The sequence below is a fragment of the Hyla sarda genome, chromosome 1, assembly GCF_029499605.1.
Source record: "Hyla sarda isolate aHylSar1 chromosome 1, aHylSar1.hap1, whole genome shotgun sequence".
Classification (NCBI taxonomy): Eukaryota; Metazoa; Chordata; class Amphibia; order Anura; family Hylidae; genus Hyla; species Hyla sarda.
The window spans coordinates 252,782,240-252,803,671 of record NC_079189.1 but is presented as its reverse complement, the minus strand read 5'-3'; the positions used below and the strand labels follow the sequence as shown (position 1 = coordinate 252,803,671).

The 21,432-nt window shown below is 43.4% G+C and overlaps 1 protein-coding gene across 2 annotated transcripts in view; it reads left to right on the top strand.

Moving 5' to 3' along the window:
* Positions 1-18,459: 18,459 nt before the first annotated feature.
* Positions 18,460-21,432, top strand: part of CAPS (calcyphosine) — a 46,742-nt gene continuing 43,769 nt past the window's right edge. Inside the window, exon 1 of one of the 2 annotated variants that reach the window (XM_056551978.1) lies at positions 18,460-18,569. The gene's annotated coding sequence lies outside the window, so the exon portion shown is untranslated. Of the gene's footprint in view, positions 18,570-19,215; positions 19,379-21,432 lie in introns of those variants that run through there. The other variant, XM_056551979.1, reaches the window with a different exon arrangement.

Sequence of the window (21,432 nt, the reverse complement as noted above, 5' to 3'; positions counted from 1 at the left end):
GCTAATCTCCGTTTGAGTTTTTTGTAGGTGGGCGGTCCTACTGGGAATAAAAGAGGCCGGGAATATCCCTTCTGTGCTGCCTTCTGTCTTGAAGAAAGCAAAATTATGGTAAGTATACAATTTTTACTTTAATATACTCCCAGTTTTGGGAAAATTAGCATATGCGAAAATTAGCATATACCAAAAGTAGCATAGGCAAAAATTCGCATATGCGAAAATTAGCATATGCAAATTTTCGCACATGCGAAAATTCGCACGCCAGTCTCACACAGTAGTATTAGAGCCTACTTTACACCACACAAGCTGGAAGCAGAGAGGGGTGACCACTGTGATGTGTACTGTGAAAAAAAAAAAAAAAAAAAACGAATATTCGTAATTACGAATATATATTGAGATATTCGCGAATATTCACAAATTCGCGAATATGCGATATTCGTGAATAAAATTTGCATTGCGAATATTCGCGAGCAACACTACAAATACCCCCTTGAGCTGCTGTCAGGTAATCTAGCACTAGTGTATGTTGATTAATCACCACTATCAGCTGGTTTTGCACCGGTATTAAGGACGTCTAGAATGTCAAAAATGTGGTCATCAAGATAGTTGGTAGCTTTCACCAACTTATCCCACATTTCCATTACCATCGGGTACAGTAAAATAGAACAAATTATTTTATTGACAGCCCCATTTGTACTACGTGTGGCCTACAATTCTTTCTGGGGTTATTGTCTTTTGCTCTATTATACATGTGTCCGGGCACAGTCCTATGTCATGTACTATCCAAGTAGCGGGTGTCAGTCTGGCTATGGTACAAGTACCATTTACACCCACTGGTAACCATTTCCAAGCATGTTCCCTGCATACCCAATAAGTTCCTTCCAGCAGATTCCAGAAGGAAGAGTGTTGATTTACAAGCCTTTGGGCCAAGTCTATCAGTATGGCTGTGTCATTTGTATAACACCACCTAGGTTTCTGTCCCAGCAGCTCACAGTAACCAACCTCTACGTTCCTACAAGTAGGGTCTCCTGGGGAATGACCAACAGGATCATTGCATGGAACATAGTTTGTAACGTCATTACAAAAGGTTTCAACTCCTGAAGGAAACATGTCATTGTACTCCCGATTTAGTGTATGTAGATGTCTTTCTAGGATGTCAGGCTTGAAGGGGTTTGTACCTCTTGCTGTATGGTCAAAACTTATTTTCATCCCTTCTGGAATTTTTCCCAATGCAGTAACTCCTTTGGTACTTCTAGGGACCCAGGTACCCCCTTTTAAAATACAATCTCTAGTGTTTGTAATTATCAGTGTCACTCAAATTGCCCTGCCACAAGGGGGCTTCTTCTCACCCTACTATTGGAATACCCACAGAAGTGTTCTGTTTTTTTACATATTGGGTATCATTATTAGGTAGAGTGTCAGAACGAGTTGTTCAGCTTAATATTTCTTCTATGGGTATTGGGATTGCCAGATACGGTATGATGAAAGCTGATATAGGGGAGTGGGTACATATCCAGTAGTCTGACACATTTAGTTCTTGACCTAGCAGTATATGATGTTTGATGAACTTATTGCCAATTTCTGTTTCCTGGTGTAGATTTTTATGTGTTCCTGTGACTATTAGACACAACATGAAAATGATGTAAATGCAGATCTTCATTCTCCCACCAGAGCCAGCACTTTCTTGCAGTGTGAGGCGTGGATCCAATTAGCCTTCCCATTTAACTTTACAGAAGTGCTATTAGTCAGTAACACAAGATATGGGCCATCAAATCGGGGGTCCAAAGATTTTCAGACGTGTCTCTTTTTCACCACCCAATCACCAGGCTGTAGACTATGAGTTCCTTCAACACTGTCTGGATCTGGAATAGAAGAAAACACTTGCCCATGTCTTAGTTTCAGACGCTTATACAAGGCCTGCACATATGAGGTCAGATTCCCATACTAGTGATGTAATACATACTCCCCATGGGGTAAGCCTCAGGTCAGCCTACAAAGAGATCAACACACACCAACACATACACATAGCCTGAACAAGGGGTCAAACTTATATAATCTACCTGGACTCTCTAAAGCATACAGAGTGGCTTTGGGTATGCTTTCAGGGGACTGGTACAGTCCTCCCTGGATTGCGTAGAGCACAGGTCATACAGGCTCGAACAAAAGCTACTACGCTGCTGAAGATATCAGGGGCCATCCAGGATTTGTCTATGACTTACATCATGGCCCCTTTGGACAAATGTGTTTTACCATGTATTACTTGGGCCATCATTGGGAACAGAGCTCTAGGCAGGGAGACTTTTGCAGAAGTCCCCCATATGTCGTCTTTCCTCCTCTGCCCATAATTTCTTCCAAGATTCCTTTACAGTAACATCTAGTATCACTAGGTCTGGCTTGTCCTTCCCTTTCCATGGCAGTGGGGCAACTGCCTTTGTAGTGGTGTTAGCCAACTCATTACCTTTTGGCTTCTAGATTACCGGACTTGGTATGGGTCCTGAATTTGATCATTCCCACCTCCTCTGGCAGTAGCAGCGCCTCCATGAGTGCTCCAACTCTCTGCATCTTTGATTGGGTTGCATGAAGAGGTGAGAAAAGCCTTCCAAATAAGTCTGTTAGCGGTTTTACCCTCAGACAGTCTGCAGGCCTCAGTTAGTGCAGCCAACTCAGCTTTTTGCCCTGGCAATAAGGTAGGAGTGGTTCAGCTTTGACTACTTGGTTAATGTAGAGTTACTGCATACCCCATGAAGAATCTGCCATCCTCTGGACATATGCTCCCATCTACAATAAATTGAAAGTGTGAGTTCTGTAATGGTGTCTTTTACATGTGAGAACCCTGCTGTCTCTTGTAACATTAGGTCTATTCAGTCATTATTTTTTTCTCTCAAAAGAGTTTGTCTAAAACCATTCCCCCTCCCATCACCCCCTCCTCTGAATCCAGACATTATCCCACCAGAATGCAATGCATTGGATTCAAGGTCATTTTTTTTTTTTAAATTCTTGTGCTGAGTGTAAGATAAGGGATGTTTCACACAGGGAGGGGTGTGCTTAACTGGAATTTTTTAACCAGTTAAGGACCCAGGGCCTACCTGTACCTGGACCGGGGTAACTGTTGATATCGATGCACCCTGCGCAAATGCCCAAGGGGGTCATCAGACCCCCCCCCCCCCCAGTGTCGGCGATCGCCGCAAATCGACGGTGAATTTACACCAGTGATTTGCGTTGATTCCGGGTCATATGGGGACCTGGAAAATAAGGGGGATCGGGGTTGTCCAAGACACCCATGAGCCCCCTGAAGGGATAGGAGTGAGGTGGTAAGGAGGCTAAGAAGCAGCGACGACCAATAGCAGATCGGGGGCGGGTGGATTAACTTTTGGATCCCCGTTGTGCCCACCCACAGTAAGCTGGGCAGAATGGGGAAACCTACAGGGACCGGCGCTGAAGTCCACTTACCCGTCGGAGGCGGCGATCGGCGGCAGCAGAGGACGGCGATGCGGCTCCCTGGATCCTACGGAAGCTGGTGAGTTGCCTAGCAACGTCTGGAGGGCTATAGTCTGAGATCACTATACAGTAGTCTCTAAACTGTAGCCCTCCAGATGTTGCAAAACTACAACTCCCAGCATGTCCAGACAGCTGTTTGCTGTTTGGGCATACTGGGATTTGCAGTTTTGCAACAGCTGGAGGGCTACAGTTTGGAGATCACTGTGCAGTGGTCTCTAAACTGTGGCCCTCTAGATCTTGCAAAACTACAACTCCCAGCATACCCACACAGCAGTTTGTTGTCTGGGCATGCTGGGATTTGTAGTTTTGCATCATCTGGAGGGCCTCAGTTTGGAGATCACTGTGCCGTGGTCTCTAAACTGTAGCCCCCCAGTTGTTGAAAAACTGCAAATCCCAGCATGCCCAAACAGCAAACAGCTGTCTCGGCATGCTGGGAGTTGTAGTTGCGTACCTCCAGCTGTTGCATAACTACATCTCCCAGCATGCCCTTCGGCGATCAGTACATGCTGGGAGTTGTAGTTTTACAACAGCTGGAGGCACACTGGTTGGAAAATACTGAGTTAGGTAACAGAACCTAACTGAAGGCTTTCCAACCAGTGTGCCTCCAGCTGTTGCAAAAGTACAACTCCCAGCATGCACGGTCTGTCAGTACATGCTCGGAGTTGTAGTTTTGAAACAGCTGGAGGTTTGCCCCCACCCCCATGTCAATGTACAGGGTACATTCACACGGGCGGGTTTATATTAAGTTTCCTGCTTGAAGTTTGAGCTGCAGTAAATTTTTCGCCGCAGCGCAAACTCCTAATGGGAAACTCACCGTAAACCCCCGCCAGTGCGAATGTACCCTAAAAAAACTACACTAGACTAACACATAATAAAGGGTAAAACACTACATATACACCCCCTTACACTGTCCCCCCCCCCCCCCCCCAGTAAAAATGAAAAACCTATCGTACGCCAGTGTTTCCAAAATGGAGCCTTCAGCTGTTGCAAAACAACAACTCCCAGCATTTCCGGACAGCCACTGACTGTCCAGGCATGCTGGGAATTTAGCAACAGCTGGAGGCACCCTGTTTGGGAATCACTGGCATAGAATACCCCTATGTCCACCCCTATGCAATTCCTAATTTAGTCCTCAAATGCGCATTGTGCTCTCTCACTTCAGAGCCCTGTCGTATTTCAATTGAACAGTTTAGGGCCACATATGGGGTATTTCCGTACTCGGGAGAAATTGCACTACAAATTTTGGAGGGCTTTTTCTCCTTTTACCTTTTATGAAAAGGAAAAGTTGGGGTCTACACCAGCCTGTTAGTGTAAAAAAAAAAAAAAAAAAATTACACTAACATGCTGGTGTTGCCCCATACTTTTTTATTTTCACAAGCGGTAAAAGGAAAAAAAAGACCCCTAAAATTTGTAACGCAATTTCTCCTGAGTACGTAAATACCCCATATGTGGGTGTAAAATGCTCTGCAGGCGCACAGCAGGGCTCAGGAGTGAGAGTGCACTATGTACATTTGAGGCCTAAATTGGTGATTTGCACAGGGGCGGCTGATTTTAGCGGTTCTGACATAAACACAAAAAAATAAATACCCACATGTGACCCCATTTTGGAAACTACACCCCTCACGGAACGTAATAAGGGGTATAGTGAGCCTAAACATCCCACAATTTGATGAATTTTCGTTAAAGCTGAATGGGAAAATGAATTAAAAAAATGTTTTCACTAAAATGCTGGTGTTTCCCTAAATTTTTCATTTTCACAAGGGGAAATAGAATGAAAGCCCCCCAAAATTTGTAACACCATCTCTTCTGAGTAAGAACATACCCCATATGTGGATGTAAAGTGCTCTGCTGGTGAACTACAATGCTCAGAAGAGAAGGACCGACATTGGGCTTTTGAAGAGAAAATTTGTCCGGAATTGAAAGCCACGTATGTTTACAAAGCCCCCATAGTGCCAGAACAATGGACCCCCCCCCCCGGCCACATGTGACCCCATTTTGAAAACTACACCCCTCACTGAATGTAATAGGGGGTGCAGTGAGCATTTACGCCCCGATTTTTGGAACAGTGGTCTGTGAAAATGAAAAATGTAATTTTTCATTTGCACAGTCCACTGTTCCAAAGATCTGTCAAATGCCAGTGGGGTGTAAATACGTACTGCACCCCTTATTAAATTCTGTGAGGGTTGTAGTTTCCAAAATGGGGTCACATGTGGGCGGGTCCACTGTGCTGGCACCACAGGGGGCTTTGTAAACGCACATGGCCCCTGACTTCCATTCCAAACAAATTCACTCTCCCAAAGCTTAATGGCGCTCCTTCTCTTCTGAGCATTGTAATTTGCCAGCAGAGCACTTGACGTCAACACATGGGGTATTTCCATACTCAAAAGAAATGGGGTTACAAATTTTGGGGCTCTTTTTCTCCTTTTAACCCTTGTAAAAATGTAAAATTTGGGAAAAAACAGCATTTTAGTGAACAGCATTTACACATCCAACTTTAACAAAAAGTCGTGAAACACCTGTGTTAGGCTCACTGTACCCCTTGTTACATTCCTTGAGGGGTGTAGTTTCCAAAATAGTATGCCATGTGTTTTTTTTACTGTGCAGGTTCCATAGGGGCTTCTTAAATGCGACATGCCCTCCAAAAACCATTTCAGCTAAATTTGCTTTCCAAAAGCCAAATGTGACTCCTTCTCTTCTGATCATTGTAGTTCGCCCGCAGAGCATTTTACGTCCTAACATGGGGTTGCAAATTTTGGGAGGCATTTTCTCCCATTTCCTTTTGTAAAAATGGTAAATTTGGGGAAAAAAATGTTTTTTTTTCATTTACACATCCGACTTTAACGAAAAGTCGTCAAACACTTGTGCGGTGTTAAGGCTCACTGGACCCCTTGATACATGCCTTGAGGGGTGTAGTTTCCAAAATAGTATGCCATGTGGGGGGTTTTCTGCTGTTCTGGCACCATAGGGTCTGCCTAAATGCGAAATGCCCCCCCCCCCCCCGAAAACCATTTCAGCAAAATTCACTCTCCAAAATCCCATTGTCGCTCCTTCCCTTCTGAGCCCTCTACTGCGCCCACCGAACACTTTACATACACATATGAGGTATTTTCTTACTCGAGAGAAATTGGGTTACAAATTTTGGGGGGCTTTTTCTCCTATCACCCCTTGCAAAAATTCAAAAACTGGGTCTACAAGAACATGCTAGTTTAAAAAATGAAGATTTTGAATTTTCTCCTTCACTTTGCTGCTATTCCTGTGAAACACCTAAAGGGTTAACACACTTTCTGAATGTAATTTTTAATACTTTTAGGGGTGCAGTTTTTATAGTGGGATCATTTTCAGGGTATTTCTAATATGAAGACCGCTCAAATCCATCCGATTTTGAAAATGTTGTGAAAAATTGGAAAATTGCTGCTAAACTTTAAAGCCCTCTGATGTCTTCCAAAAGTAAAAACATGTTGTATATGTGAATCAATATATCCCATTATTTGGGATGTCCATTTTCCTTACAAGCAGAGAGCTTCAAAGTTAGAAAAATGCAAAATATTAAATTTTTTCATAAAATTTTGGAATTTTTCACCAAGAAATGATGCAAGTATTGACGAAAATTTACCACTAACATAAAGCAGAATATGTCACAAAAAAACTATCTCGGAATCAGAATGAAAGGTAAAAGCATCCCAGAGTTATTAATGCTTAAAGTGACAGTGGTCAGATGTGCAAAAAATGGCCGGGTCCTACAGTGAAAATTGGCCTGTTCCTTAAGGGGTTAAAGGGGTACTCCACTGGAATATATGTATATTTTTTAAATCAACTGGTGCCAGAAAGTTAAACAGATTTGTAAATGACTCCTATTAAAAAATCTTTATCCTTCCAGTACTTATCAGCTGCTGTATGATCCACAGGAAGTTCTTTTCTTTTTGAATTGGGGCCGGGGCGGTGCGGTGGGGGGTGCGACGCGGTGCGGTGGTAGGGGGCGTGGATCGGTTAGTGGGGGGGGGGGGCTTATATGGTGATAGGACTCAGGGCCCCCGGACAGGCAGGGGGAGAGAAGCGAGTGGTGGCCGTGGTCTCTAGCACCGCAAAAGCTGCGGCAGTTCATTGATTTAAAGCGCCCGCTTTAAATCAGTGATCTGCAGCGGTGTCACGGGGGGATGAATAGCCGATAACTTATACAGGAATATCGGTATAAGTTATCGGCTATCGGCCCTAACCTTCACAGATTATCGGTATCAGCCCTAAAAAAACAATATCGGTCGATCCCTAATTGCAGCATCATAGAACCTTTTTGATAAGTCTGATGCTTGCTAGACAGAGATCCATCCAGAGTCCCTGTTATGTTCCGACTCTCTCTGACAAGAACATATCAGTACCATTCCTTTTCGCGCATGCGAATTGAGTATGTGAGTATAGTTCGGGCACTGGCATGACGCAGTATGCCCTGAAGGTAATGGAGCGGAAGTCACGCAAGGCGCCTGCGCACATGAATTGTTTACAAGCCAGCCGGTCAGCATTCCCATACATGCATAATTAAACAAGTAGATCTGAAGATCGAATATATATGAATGGAGATGACTGTTACACAGCAGATGTCCTTGCATATATATATATATATATATATATATAATGTATTTTCATATGTGTATTTATATTATTGCTGGATTTTTAAGGATATTTATACTATAGTGGTTGCTATGACGATTTATCCTTGAGCACTCTTAACCAATGAGAGAGGGGGGGTATGATTTGTTAATTATTCACAAATATGTACTGACCAAGGAATGTTGTTTAAGACATATTTGTGGTCGTTGCTACATGACTGATATGCGTAAAACCCTAGTAATAACCTATCAACCAACTCTTACCTCAACTAAGCAGTCTGAAGTGTGCCATAACTGCGGCGTAAAGAATATGCCTGGAAAAGAGGGCATACCCTGTGGCAAGTGTGATGAAAAGAAAAAGGGGGGGGGGGGCGGGTGGGAGCGAAGAACCCACGGCGTCATTGGAGGAGGAGTGCCGTGGGTTCTTATGGTCATCCCGCTCCTCCCACAATTACAGGCCAGCTGCGCAGGCCTTACCATTTGTGGTCGTTGCTACATGACTGATATGCGTAAAACCCTAGTAATAACCTATCAACCAACTCTTACCTCAACTAAGCAGTCTGAAGTGTGCCATAACTGTGGCGTAAAGAATATGCCTGGAAAAGAGGGCAAAACCCGGATTTAAACAAACATTTGTTTATTGCAAATTACAGAACAAGAGACTGGAATGCGTAAGCCATTTCTTTGCGAGGGTTAGGAATATACTGCATGTAGCACCTGGATTTCCAACGTCCTAATTTCTTGATCACATGGGCTGGGACCCCGTGCTTAGAAGCGGCTGTTGCTGCGCCAATACGGAAGGAGTGACCGGATAACGAAGTCGGGTCTCCTCCCAACGACCTGACCAAAATGCGTAAATGTAGTTAGCGGGTTGGATCTAAAACGGAGTAAAGGGTCGTCAGCCGATAGGTTAACAAAGGCATTCAACAATTCACGGAGGACTGTGACAGGGCACCATTTGTGCATAGTGGGGAAAAAACGGACAACCACAGTTTGACCCGGAGTCGAGGTCTTGGTCTGACTGAGGGACAGTTCGAAATGATCAGAGACATGGGACAGCTGACTGACTTTAAGAAAGGGTGCGTAAAGGTCCGAGCAGTACACTCACCCGGTCTGAGAAACCCATAGTAGGCAAGGTACATGGCTGCTTTCAAGGTGAGGCTATCATGAATACCCAATGGTGCGGAATCTAACAAGTCGGACAACTGCCTGAACATGTTGCCTGTAATTGGTTGTCTGACTGGGTTGCGAGGGACTTCTTTCTTAAGGATACCTTTCAGAGTGGACTTCCCCAAGCGAGAAGAGAATATAGAGTAACTACAGGTATTGGTTAAGGATAAATGGTGTTGGATACCGGCTAGATAACTCTTAATAGTATTGTGGGATAAATGCAGTGTGGTATGGCAAAACCCGACATATGCTAACAGGAAGGGAACTGAAACCCTGTCACCCTCGGCGTGCTTGGACCTGAATTTGGAGAATGAGTTCCACGCTGTACCATAAATTTTTCATGTATTTGCGGACAAGGAATCACTGACCAAACATTTGGCTATCCGAAGGTGCTGGTTCAATTCATGACTAGTGAATGGAATGGGGGAACTTGCGCCCCTATGGAATCGGCTTCTGGCATCACCTGAAAGAAATGTGACAGGTTGTTCCTAGATGAGGCATCTGCTGCAATATTCTGAACTCCTTCAATGTGAGCACATGTGAAAGTAAATGTATGTTGTAGGGACAGCCAAACTAACCGTCTTGCCAAGCTCATGATGATAGGGCATCTAGACCTACCCTTCAATAGGATATCCACGGTAGTGGCATTGTCGGATACGAATAAAACCATGGTTTTGTTCCATGCTGGACCCCATAACTGAGCAGCGGCCACTATCGGGTACAGTTCAAAGGCTGCAGAATTCCTTATGAAACCTTCAATCTGGGTGATCTCAGGAGGCCAAGGGCCGGTGAACCAATGATTGCCCCAGATAGCGGCGAAACCCGTTGAAGAGGCAGCATCGGAAAAAACCATGGGCGATTCGTTCCCAACGCTAGGGATGAAGAACGAAATGCCGTTCCAGTCGTGCAGGAATGACTCCCACATTGCCAAATCTGCTAAAGCTTGGCAATCTAAGTGTAGCAAACTATTCTGCTTAGGGGCTGTCGGTAACAAAGACAAGAGGCGAGATATGAACGTGCGACCCTGGGGGATGATTCGCATAGCGAAATTTAGCATCCCCAGGATGGATTATAACTCAACCTTAGAAATGTAGGGGCGTTCCCTAAGTCTATGTATGGCTGTTCTAATCCTTATGAGCTTAGCTTCAGGAAGTCTAGCTTCCATTTTCTGTGAATCGAGCTCAATACCTAAGAACGTGATGACCTTGGAGGGACCTTCTGTTTTAGCGGGAGACACTGGGACCCTCAGAAGATCAAAGACTGCTCGAAGAACCTGTAGATCTCGAGGCAAGGTATTGGGAGACTCGATTAACAGAAAATCGTCAAGATAATGAATGACGTGATTACACTCAAACCGATTTTCTAGTACCCAGTGGAGAGCAGAAGCGAAGCGGTTGAACAACCATGGACTGCTGCGTGCACCGAAGGTAAGTTTGGTAGCGAAATAGTATAAGTTCTGCCAGCGAACGCCATGCCACTGCCACTGCTGAGGCATGATTGGGAGGAGCTTGAAAGCATCGGATATGTCCGCCTTAGATAACCAAGCTCCCCGCCCCATGCTTAATATGATGGCTATGGCCTCGTCGACAGAAGAATACTTAAGGGCAAATTCCTCAGCGGGAATAAGGGAAATGAGACTCGGGATTGCAGAAGAATAGGGGGCAGACAAATCATAGATTAATCGCTTTTTATTGTTGAACTTGCCCGTCGCTAACCCTATGGGGCTGACTCTCCATATGTCAAAAGGAGATTCAACAAACGGGCCAATGATAAACCCCTTATCCAGTTCAGTCTGTATAAGGCTGGTAACTGAGTCTGGGTCTGACGTAGCGGAGGCTAGATTACCGCACTCATGGGTCATCTGTGGCAGGGTCACGAAGCCGACGTGGAAACCATGCTGGAAGCCAGCGACTAAGTGTCGAACAAAAGGCTGGTCGGGGTGACCCTGCAGAAAATGTCCCAAGAGATCCGAATCCACCACCGCCAGTCAGGATTGGCTGTAAGTGCAGGAGGTGTAGTTAAAGTTGTTGCATATTTGCGATTTTCCTAAATAGTGTATGGCTCTGCCTAGCTTATCTGTAAGACCAGACGTCTTGGGACCTCTAGGTTGGGCATATCTAGACATGCTGGGTGTTTCGGGAGGAGCTTCTGAACTGGCTGAGGCACACCATTCTGTCGTATGTGAGGAGGAATGGCAAGTGGCGCACCCTGGGGGTTTGAGCCCTGAGAAGTGATTGCAGTACAATTCTGTGTCTACAATGGCCCAATTTACACTGTAGTTATACTGGCTTAAGGCAGCAGCAGCTTTGGCTGAGAAAGACTTGTGGTATTCGTAGAACGAATACCCACCGAATTTGTGGCTTAACTCGGTGATCTTATAGAGGTACTGATCTAGTTCTTCCCTTCTATCTGGTTTGGCCGAACATATGACGTCCCGAAAGATGCTAAATGCCATAACAAATTCGGATAAGGTGAGCTTCCTATTCAATCTGGCATCTTTGGACTTAAGGACTACAGAGACATCTCCGCAGGCTATGGTCTTATTTTCATTTAAATCATGAGTCGCTATAAGCAAAGATGCCAGATTAATATCCCTGCCTTCCAAAATCTCCTTCCTGATATGGGCAGGAATAAAATGGGCTGGCGAAATGTTGGGGATGGCAGATGGTGTACCTGAAATACTGGTTAGTGAAGGTGGCACAGTAGGAGGCGGAACCGGGGTAGAAGTGCCTGCAGTATTTCTGGACTCCATGGCATCCATCCTGTTTTGCATGTTGCTCATGTCAGAGGTTAGGTTATTGATCATGGCATGCAACTGAGTAAGTGAAGTTTGAATAGTGGACATGGAAACTTCTTCACTGCTGTGCCCGGCGGACTCTGCAGTGAGGATCCTGTACAATTCCGCCTTGCGGGCAGAAGCTGGGAAGGGGATGCCCCTTCTGACCAGCTCTGCCGTCAACTTGGGAATAGTCCATGTTCTCAGGGAAGGGACACTAGCTTGATCGGAACCTCTGGCTGCGTTCTCCAGTACCGAAGCGGAATCCTCAATGTCAGATGCGTGCGACATTCTGGAAAATAACCCAAACCGATACTAAATAACCTGTTTGCAACAAGCTTCAACTAGATTTAACTAAGGAGTTGACCACCAAGACACCACACCTTACCTATAACATACCTGACCGTCTAAACCAGGACAGAGGGAAAGTATCCGAAGACGTGTCGGATGAGAATTGTATGCGTAACTGGGCCTAGATGAGTATGTGCCCGGTGGCAAGTGCAAAACGTTATACGAGTACCATAACAACCTAGAACACCATGAATTACATTTTTTGGAACGTGACTACATCGTGAAAGAGGTGCACCGACAATACAAGTAATCACAACCTGAAGACATGTCAGGTTCATGAGATGATTACTTGGACAATAATGTACAACTCTTTAAACCAGGACAGAGGGAAAGTATCCGAAGACGTGTCGGATGAGAATTGTATGCGTAACTGGGCCTAAGTGAGTATGTGCCCGGTGGCAGGCGCAAAACGTTATACGAGTACCATAACAACCCAGAACACCATGAATTACATTTTTAAGAACGTGACTACACCGTGAAAGAGGTGCATCGACAATACAAGTAATCACAACCTGAAGACGTGTCAGGTTCATGAGGTGATTACTTGGACAATAATGTACAACTCTTACCCGAAGAAGTGACTTTTGACTGAACCTAAAGGGAAAATTACACACCTTAAAATCTGGGATGACCAACTCTGCTCCGTATGACCCTAACCCAAAAAAATACACACCTTATGTCCCTGTGAACTAAGTTCCGGAGTCTAAGAAAGGATACAGGCAACGTGAAGGCCAGGGACTTATGAACCGGGTGGCAGCAGAATTTAAACGGGATCCGATTACTGCGAAGAAACTTAGTTATAGCATATCACATATATCACCAACGTAACCTCTTAGTACCGGTTTGCTGCGTAGAGACGTAGGCGATGAACCTAATAAAACAGAGACTCACGAACATCATATTAAACTGGCATAAGCATCTATAGGCGTAAGACTAATCCTATGAAACATGATAGCTTAATATCTATGAACGGTAAGTATGACAGGGCGCGAAAGATTGAATGCGTAAACCTACGACATGCGGATGGGAATACTGCGTTGTAAATTAGACGGCTAATTGTATGACCGCGGAGGTGCTAGCAATAAACTAAAATTTGCTCCGTGAGCTGAGCTAAGTGAAGTATGGTAGCAAGTGCTGATAACCTGCGGCTTGAACATAGTCGAGAGGGGGGTGCGGTAGAGGTTTAGTATGGCTAGTATACTATCATTTACGGTGACAGTGGTTATATATGAGGAGGTGTTGCTATGCCGGAAAGGGAACTGGAAAGTTGACTTCCCTGCCACCTTAAGGTGTCCACAGCAGTCTAGGGGGACCTGTTGTGCTGCGCCTGTGACGTAACTGCCATGAACACCCCGGGCCGCCCGGGAGCCTAACCCCCTGCCCTACTGCGGAAATCGCATTATGTTTATTATATAACATTATTATTAATATTTATAAATTATATATAACCCCCTTATATATATATATATATATATTTTTTTTTTATAAAGAGTGTCAGAGTATGTGATAGTGCGGGAGGTGAGGGGGGGGAGTGGTGGAGCGCGGCGTAGGTACAGAGGGCGGCTGACAGGAGCAGGGAGAATGAGGATCGACCTTCAGGCATGGGGGCAGGCAGATGAGGCCTGCCACCAGGATACCGGGACCACATTCCGAACGTTTAAGGCGCATAAGGTAATGTGCCGAGGATAGCTGTTTACATCTATCTGCTGCTATTGTTCTACTGTATTTTAGCCCTGCTTCATGTTATGCTTTATTGTCATTTCCCTCCTGGGTGGATATCCTCCTATTTTAATGTAACTATATGTCAATAAAGATTACGTATTGTTCTTTACAAAATGATAAATGACTCCAGTTTTTTCTTTCTATGCATATCATTTAAAGGAGGTCATTGAGCATGATATAGATGGGGGGTTATTATGTTATATATGACGTATACATCCTAAATACTATCTGTATATTATTTTTTCCCCCAAATATCTGAGAATTTAAAATGAAAATAAAGGGTAAAAAAGTCTAAAAAAGACTTACAATGATAAATGTTGGTCATTATTTCTATCCCAGGTGCATACTCACCAGTATTGTTTCTAACACATCACAGATTGTTCAATTTTTATTTGGGAGCCAGACATTTTTAATAGTGTTGCTCGCGAATATTCGCAATGCGAATTTTATTCGCGAATATCGCATATTCGCGAATATTCGCGAATATAGCACTATATATTCGTAATTACGAATAGTCTTTTTTTTTGTTTTGTTTTTTTTATTTTTATTTTTTTTCACAGTACACATCACAGTGATCATCCCTTTCTGCTTCCAGCTTGTGTGGTGTAAAGAAGGCTCTAATACTACTGTGTGAGACCGGTGTGCAAATTTTCCGCATATGCGAAAATAATGCATATGCTAATTTTCGCATATGCGAATTTTCGTTTGCGTTAATTTCTGTATATGCTAATTTTCGCATATGTAAATTTTCGCATACTCGAATTTTCACATATACGAAAATAAATAGAGAATATTACGAATATGCGAATATTCGCGAATATATGACGAATATTCGCGAATATTCGCGAATTCGAATATGGCCTATGCCACTCAACACTAATTTTTAACATGGCAAATATCTTAACAATTTCAAATTATAGGTAAGACCACATTAAATGGAAGAAAAGCTTTATTATTAAAAGGTAGTGATTGGAGGATTTGGAGTGGTGGGTAGTTACTGAATAGTTAATCAGAAGCCTATACAGTACTTTCACCCCATACTGTAAACAGATACTACTACCTGTGTTTAACAATCCTTGTGGACAGCTAAAAGCACAGCACCATGATTGAACTAAAGTTTCTTTGCTCAGGTAAGGCTAGAATTCCACAGGCTAGAAAAAAAACACCTGAAAAAAACACCAGAAAAACTGCCACAGCTTTTTGCTTTTTTGTTGGTGTGTTGAAAGCCAATTTTGTCCCCTGTGGCAGTTTTTTTTCACTGCCTTCAGGGTACCAGTCTGTGGGTCGGATGCAGAGTGCCTGGTCCACAGAGTTTAAGGAGGTAAAGAGTGAGGTATAGCATCACTGCTCACCTCTACGTCTTTATAGTATACAGAGGTGCATAGTGTAGCCATGTATACTATACAGGGGACAGGAATCCCATCACTATACTGATAGGACTCCTCCTCCACTACACTGTACTCTTCTGTGATGTGAATTTCTCTTCGCATCACAGATTCATATATTCCGCTGAGAGTTGTGATTGGCTGGCACCATCATTTTTTATTCTACACTGGTTATTGTATATTATTACTCCTGGCGGGGTATTTGAATTGCAAGTTATGAAAATGTAATGATTGCTGGGGAACAGTGCGAATTACATGCCGTCCGCTCCTCAGTTTTGAGACCCGATGCAATCAATACCTCAGCCCCTGTACTACTACCCCCAACATGGAACAGGCTCTGTTCCATGATGGGAGTAGTAGTAACCCTGGCTGCAAGGGTCTGTTTAAATTATTATTTTTTAAATTAAACTAAACAATGATAGTTTAAGCGGATTCCGTGCGGAATCTGCATGCATTCCACACGAATTCGTCAGAAAGTCGGCCCCATTGACTTCAATGGGATTCCCCAGCCAAAGTACGGAAAAATATAAGACCAGACATATTTTTCCAGACCGCGGAATGTACAAGTTGTGTGAACAAGTCTGAATTTTCGCAGGTATTCTCTGTGTACGGAAATTGTTTTTTCATTGCTTTGGTTACATTTCGTGCGGAATCCACACAAATTCCGCATTAAATCTGCATGAATTCCGCATTTGGGTGCAGAAAAAAAGCTCCATTGACTTCAATGGGATATCGCATCAGAATTCCTCACAAATTTAGGGTAGGACCTTTGTTTATGTGGAATGCGGAAAGCAGCATTTCTGCAGCGGAAAGATCGATCCGGAAATTCTACTGTGTGAATGGAACAGCAAAATCCCATTGAAGTGTATTGGCTATGAATTTATGCGTAAATCCATCCCAAATTTCGGGATGTGAACATCGTGTGAACATAGCTTAAGTGGTGCTGAATGTTTATGGGAAAGTCAGGATATTATAGTTGGTCGAATGAACATTTGGCTAACAGTTACTGAAAGTGTATAGCCACCTTACCTGTCATTTGCAAAAACTTTTTATATGATGTTGATAATTACAAATATGTGTATTTGTAATATACATTGGTTAAAAAACGTGTATATTTTTGGGTGGAAAAAATTTGTCTTGTCCCTGCAGCTATTGTTTGTAACTCTGTGCAGAAAAAATATATAGGAGGTGTGGGTGGACAAGCAGGGCTCTGTGCAGTGAGGAGAAGCAGGGCTCGGTGCAGGGAGGACAAGCAGGGCTCTGTGCAGTGAGGACAAGCAGGGCTCTGTGCAGTGAGGACAAGCAGGGCTCTGTACAGGGAGGACAAGCAGGGCTCTGTACAGGGAGGACAAGCAGGGCTCTGTACACTGAGGACAAGCAGGGAGGACAAGCAGAGCTCAGTGCAGGGAGGACAAGCAGGGCTCTGTACACTGAGGACAAGCAGGGCTCTGTGCAGTGAGGACAAGCAGGGCTCTGTGCAGTGAGGACAAGCAGTGCTCTGTGCAGCGAGGACAAGCAGGGTTCTGTACACTGAGGACAAGCAGGGCTCTGTGCAGTGAGGACAAGCAGTGCTCTGTACACTGAGGACAAGCAGGGCTGTGTGCAGTGAGGACCAAGCAGGGCTGTGTGCAGTGAGGACAAGATAGGCTCTGTGCAGTGAGGACAAGATAGGCTCTGTGCAGTGAGGACAAGCAGTGATCTGTCCAATGAGGACAAGCAGGGCTCTGTATCCTAAGGACAAGCAGTACTCTGTGCAATGAGGACAAGAAGGGCTCTGTACACTGAGGACAAGCAGGGCTGTGTGCAGTGAGGACAAACAGTGCTCTGTGCAGTGAGGACAAGCAGGGCTCTGTATACTAAGGACAAGCAGGACTCTGTGCAGTGAGGACAAGCAGGGCTGTGTGCACTGAGGACAAGCAGGGCCCTGTATTCTAAGGACAAGCTGGACTGTGTGCACTGAGGACAAGCAGGCCTCTGTATACTAAGGTCTATCAGGGCTCTGTACACTGAGGACAAGCAGGGCTCTGTACACTGAGGACAAGCAGGGCTCTGTACACTGAGGAAAAAGCAGGTCTCTGCAGTGAGAACAAGCAGGGCTCTGTACACTGAGGACATGCAGGGTTCTGTACACTGAGGACAAGCAGGGCTCTGTACACTGAGGACAAGCAGGGCTCTGTACATTGAGGACAAGCAGGGCTCTGTGCAGTGAGGACAAGCAGGGCTCTGTGCAGTGAGGACAAGCAGGGCTCTGTGCAGTGAGGACAAGCAGGGCTCTGTACACTGAGGACAAGCCGGGCTCTGTACACTGAGGCTCCGTGACATGCCCCTGGCTCACACAGCAGGATGATTAACAAGTCAGGAGCCTGCACTGAACCCTGCATGTCCCATCCACACTTTGTGTATTTTGTCTCCACACAGGGACACACATGCAATAGCTGCAGGGACAGCATTTTTTCACTCCAAAGTATACAAATTTGAAATCAATGTATTATACTAATATACATATAATAGTATTATCTACATTATGCTCATGCAATTTTTCCTTGAAAGCCTGTGGCAGTTAGTAAATAAGTTTTATTTTATTCTTTTTTACTTGTTGAACATTGCTGTAAAAAGCAGAGTGAGGTTGGTATTGTTTCAGCAGCCACTATTTGTTCCTCACTGTAAAGACAAGTTATAGTGCTCTGTACCAGGTAAACAGCACAATTTGGATGTATGCTTAGTAAAGTTGTAGTAAATATGTATGCGATAAAATTCCTTACTGATTGGTTTGGTAAGCTTTCCAAATTATTTTCTGTTACTTGTGTTGAATCTCCTTCCATTGGAAAAGTTTGGTATTTCAATGACGTTGAGCCTTCTTCTGTAAAGGGCAGAGTTCTGGGCTTGTGCAATGGAGTACGATGACGGAGGAGGGTGCTGATGTTACTATGGATACAGGATATAATCAGCATCTCTTCAGCTGCAACCTTAGTGATCTGCAACTACTGAGTGTGCCACGCTGTGTACCCTTCCAGTGCCCCAGCTCAGATACTAGAAGACCCTGTGAGCAGAAACACTGAACAGTTACAGGTAAGATTCTTATACTTCTATCTCTTAAAGGGCATATGTAAAATAAAAGGATGTCACTTAGGACTGATATACTTGGGCTACTCCATAAAGGACAGTGTTTATTATTGGGAATATTATTATTGTTATATTTTTATAAGCCATCTGACATTGTTTGTAAAGATGCCATTTATAGTTTGGATAACGATATCAACATCTTCTTTCCTGTATGATTATTACATGTTAAAAATCCTGATTCTCAAAAGCATTTTTACCTGCAAATAAGTTGATGGGTAAATAAAAGATGCCAAACAATGTCACTACCATTGCAGTGCTCGCACGGATTGTCATTACGTTTTCCTGGACGCAGATGCAAAGAGTAGCAAATCTGCTGTTGTTATTTATTGATAGTTCCCGTCTCCCATAGTGTTGCATATACAATAGGAAAGCCCCTCATGTATACGGTACTTGGGTGATACACTTTAAGGCTTTGCGCAGAGAGCTGCGTTATTTCAACCAGCAGTATATAGTATAAAATATATAACATTCCAAATACTTTTTGTAATATTGGTGCTTATGTATTATGGATGTCAGTGTATGGCATTCGTCATAGGTATACGTCAGAGGTATGAGTCAAAGAATCCCCCTGAAATATAGCCCAGACAGATACCGTGAGATGCAGCATAATAGTAGCATTCCAAAGAATAAAAACCAAGTTGTTGAGTTGTCAGAATGAGCTTAAAAACTGTTTCCAGAACATAAAGTAACAAAAATGACAACACTTCCTCAAGTTACATTATAAATGCAAGATCACCTGATCCAGCACAAGCCCGGTAAGTAAAGGACCACAGTAAGTGAATTCTACTATCCCTGGGATGTATTTCTTATCCTAAGATAAAAAATAAAGGAAAACATATAAAGCAGGTGAGATGTTTTATGTGGTCATTTTCAGCCATTAATCTTATGTTTCTATGACCACAGGATAACCCAGAGGGACCAGGCTCTGACATAATAAAGGGCCCATGAGATTTAGCAGCAGATAACTCCTAGTATGTATTAATGGCAGCTTCCTAAAAGAAAATATCATACAGTAGGGTGAAAGAACTACATACACATACAAACATATCACCATAGTCTATAGGTTTTTATAGTAACTGTATTACCCATTTCATTACACATGCTTATGTGTTTGTCTGCATTACCTATTGTATTCGGTTGTATCAGTGACCTGTCCCTGACTTGCTTGTATAAATTAAAAGTGAAAATGCATTTACTGTTACGCTATGTTCACACGGTGGCATTTCTGTGCTGGATTTCTTTGCAGTTTTGCAGATTCTGTGTGGAGTTTTCCATGGTATTTACTATTGTATCTTGTATTTGGCAATTTTCCCATGCTCTGAACTGCCGGCTTTAACAAAGATCAAATCCACCACATTTTATGTGGAAACATTCTTAAATTTGTATTTTTTATTTTTTTTTGAAAAGTGTATTTTTTCTTGGAGACATGCCCCTTTTCCCTGAAGGTTATGCCTCTTTCGAGGGTTTTCTGAGTAAAGTGGAGAGGTAGTAGAATTTTTTGTCAGAAATTCTGGCACACAACACATGCAACACAAAAAATCCTACAAAATCAACTCAGAAAAGCCATATGAAATGCAGCCCAACGTGCAGCAAATTTTTTAGAATTTCCAAGCTAACTTTTTCAAGTAGATTCTTCTAGGAAATACCGTCATGTGATCATAGCATCACAGTCACACACAATATTGACCTGTAGAGCATCTTTTATGCTGCTGGACACCACATTCTCCCCTAAAAGCAGGAAAATGGAGAAAATATTATTTTTATATACATAATACTCAATAGAACATGCCACGTTTTTACTGAATTACTGGGCAGTACAGAGCTGTAGAGCAAAATATATATACATATATGTCCATATTTTAATGTTTCTTACAATAAGACTTTTCACCAGTTTTTTGTCTTTTTTCATTAGCAATAAATTGCTACATTAATTTATAGAGTATGTGATAAAGAAGCATCAATAAATCTCTGAGCTGAAATGGATAATGGTTAATTTTAACCATTATGGCTTTTTATGGTATTTGCTCCCTACAGTCTAAGATGCAAACAAAATATCAACCAGGCAATACACAGGAGAGGAGTTTACTCTGGGGGAACACTGCAATAGCAACAGAAACCAAGATACCATAAAAGCTGAGTCATTGCACTAAGATAAGCACAAGCTGTGAAAAATATTAATTGAACAAGGCTTGATGCAAAATATTAGTGTGAACACTATCTCCTTTTTTTCTGAACACAGCAGTTTTTGAGACAGTTTTTATATTCAGTTTTCTTTTAAGTAAATACTTCTTACTTACTTGATCCACTTCTTGCTTTGGCATAAAAAAAAAAAAAAAACTATCAAAAACTTTAAAAAAATGCTGTGTGTGACACGAGCCTAAGGTTGCGTTTCCACTTGCCGTTTTTTTTTTTTTTTTAACCTCTTAAGGACCCATGACGTATGCGTACGTCATGAGTCCCGATCCTGCTATATAACGCGGGGTCACACGGTGACCCCGCATCATATCGCGGCGGGCCCGGCGTCATAGTGAAGCCGGGACCCGCCCCTAATAGCGCGCGGCACTGATCGCTATGCCGCGCGCTATTAACCCTTTAGCCGCGCGCTCAAAGCTGAGCCACGCGGCTAAAAACGAAAGTAAAAGTGCCCGGCTAGCTCAGGGAGCTGTTCAGGATCGCCACGGTATAATCGCGGCATCCCGAACAGCTGTAGCACAGGAGGAGGTCTTCTTACCTTCTCCTGTGCTGTCCGATCGCCGAATGAATGCTTCAAGCCTGAGATCCAGGCTTGAGCATTCAATCGCCGAAAACC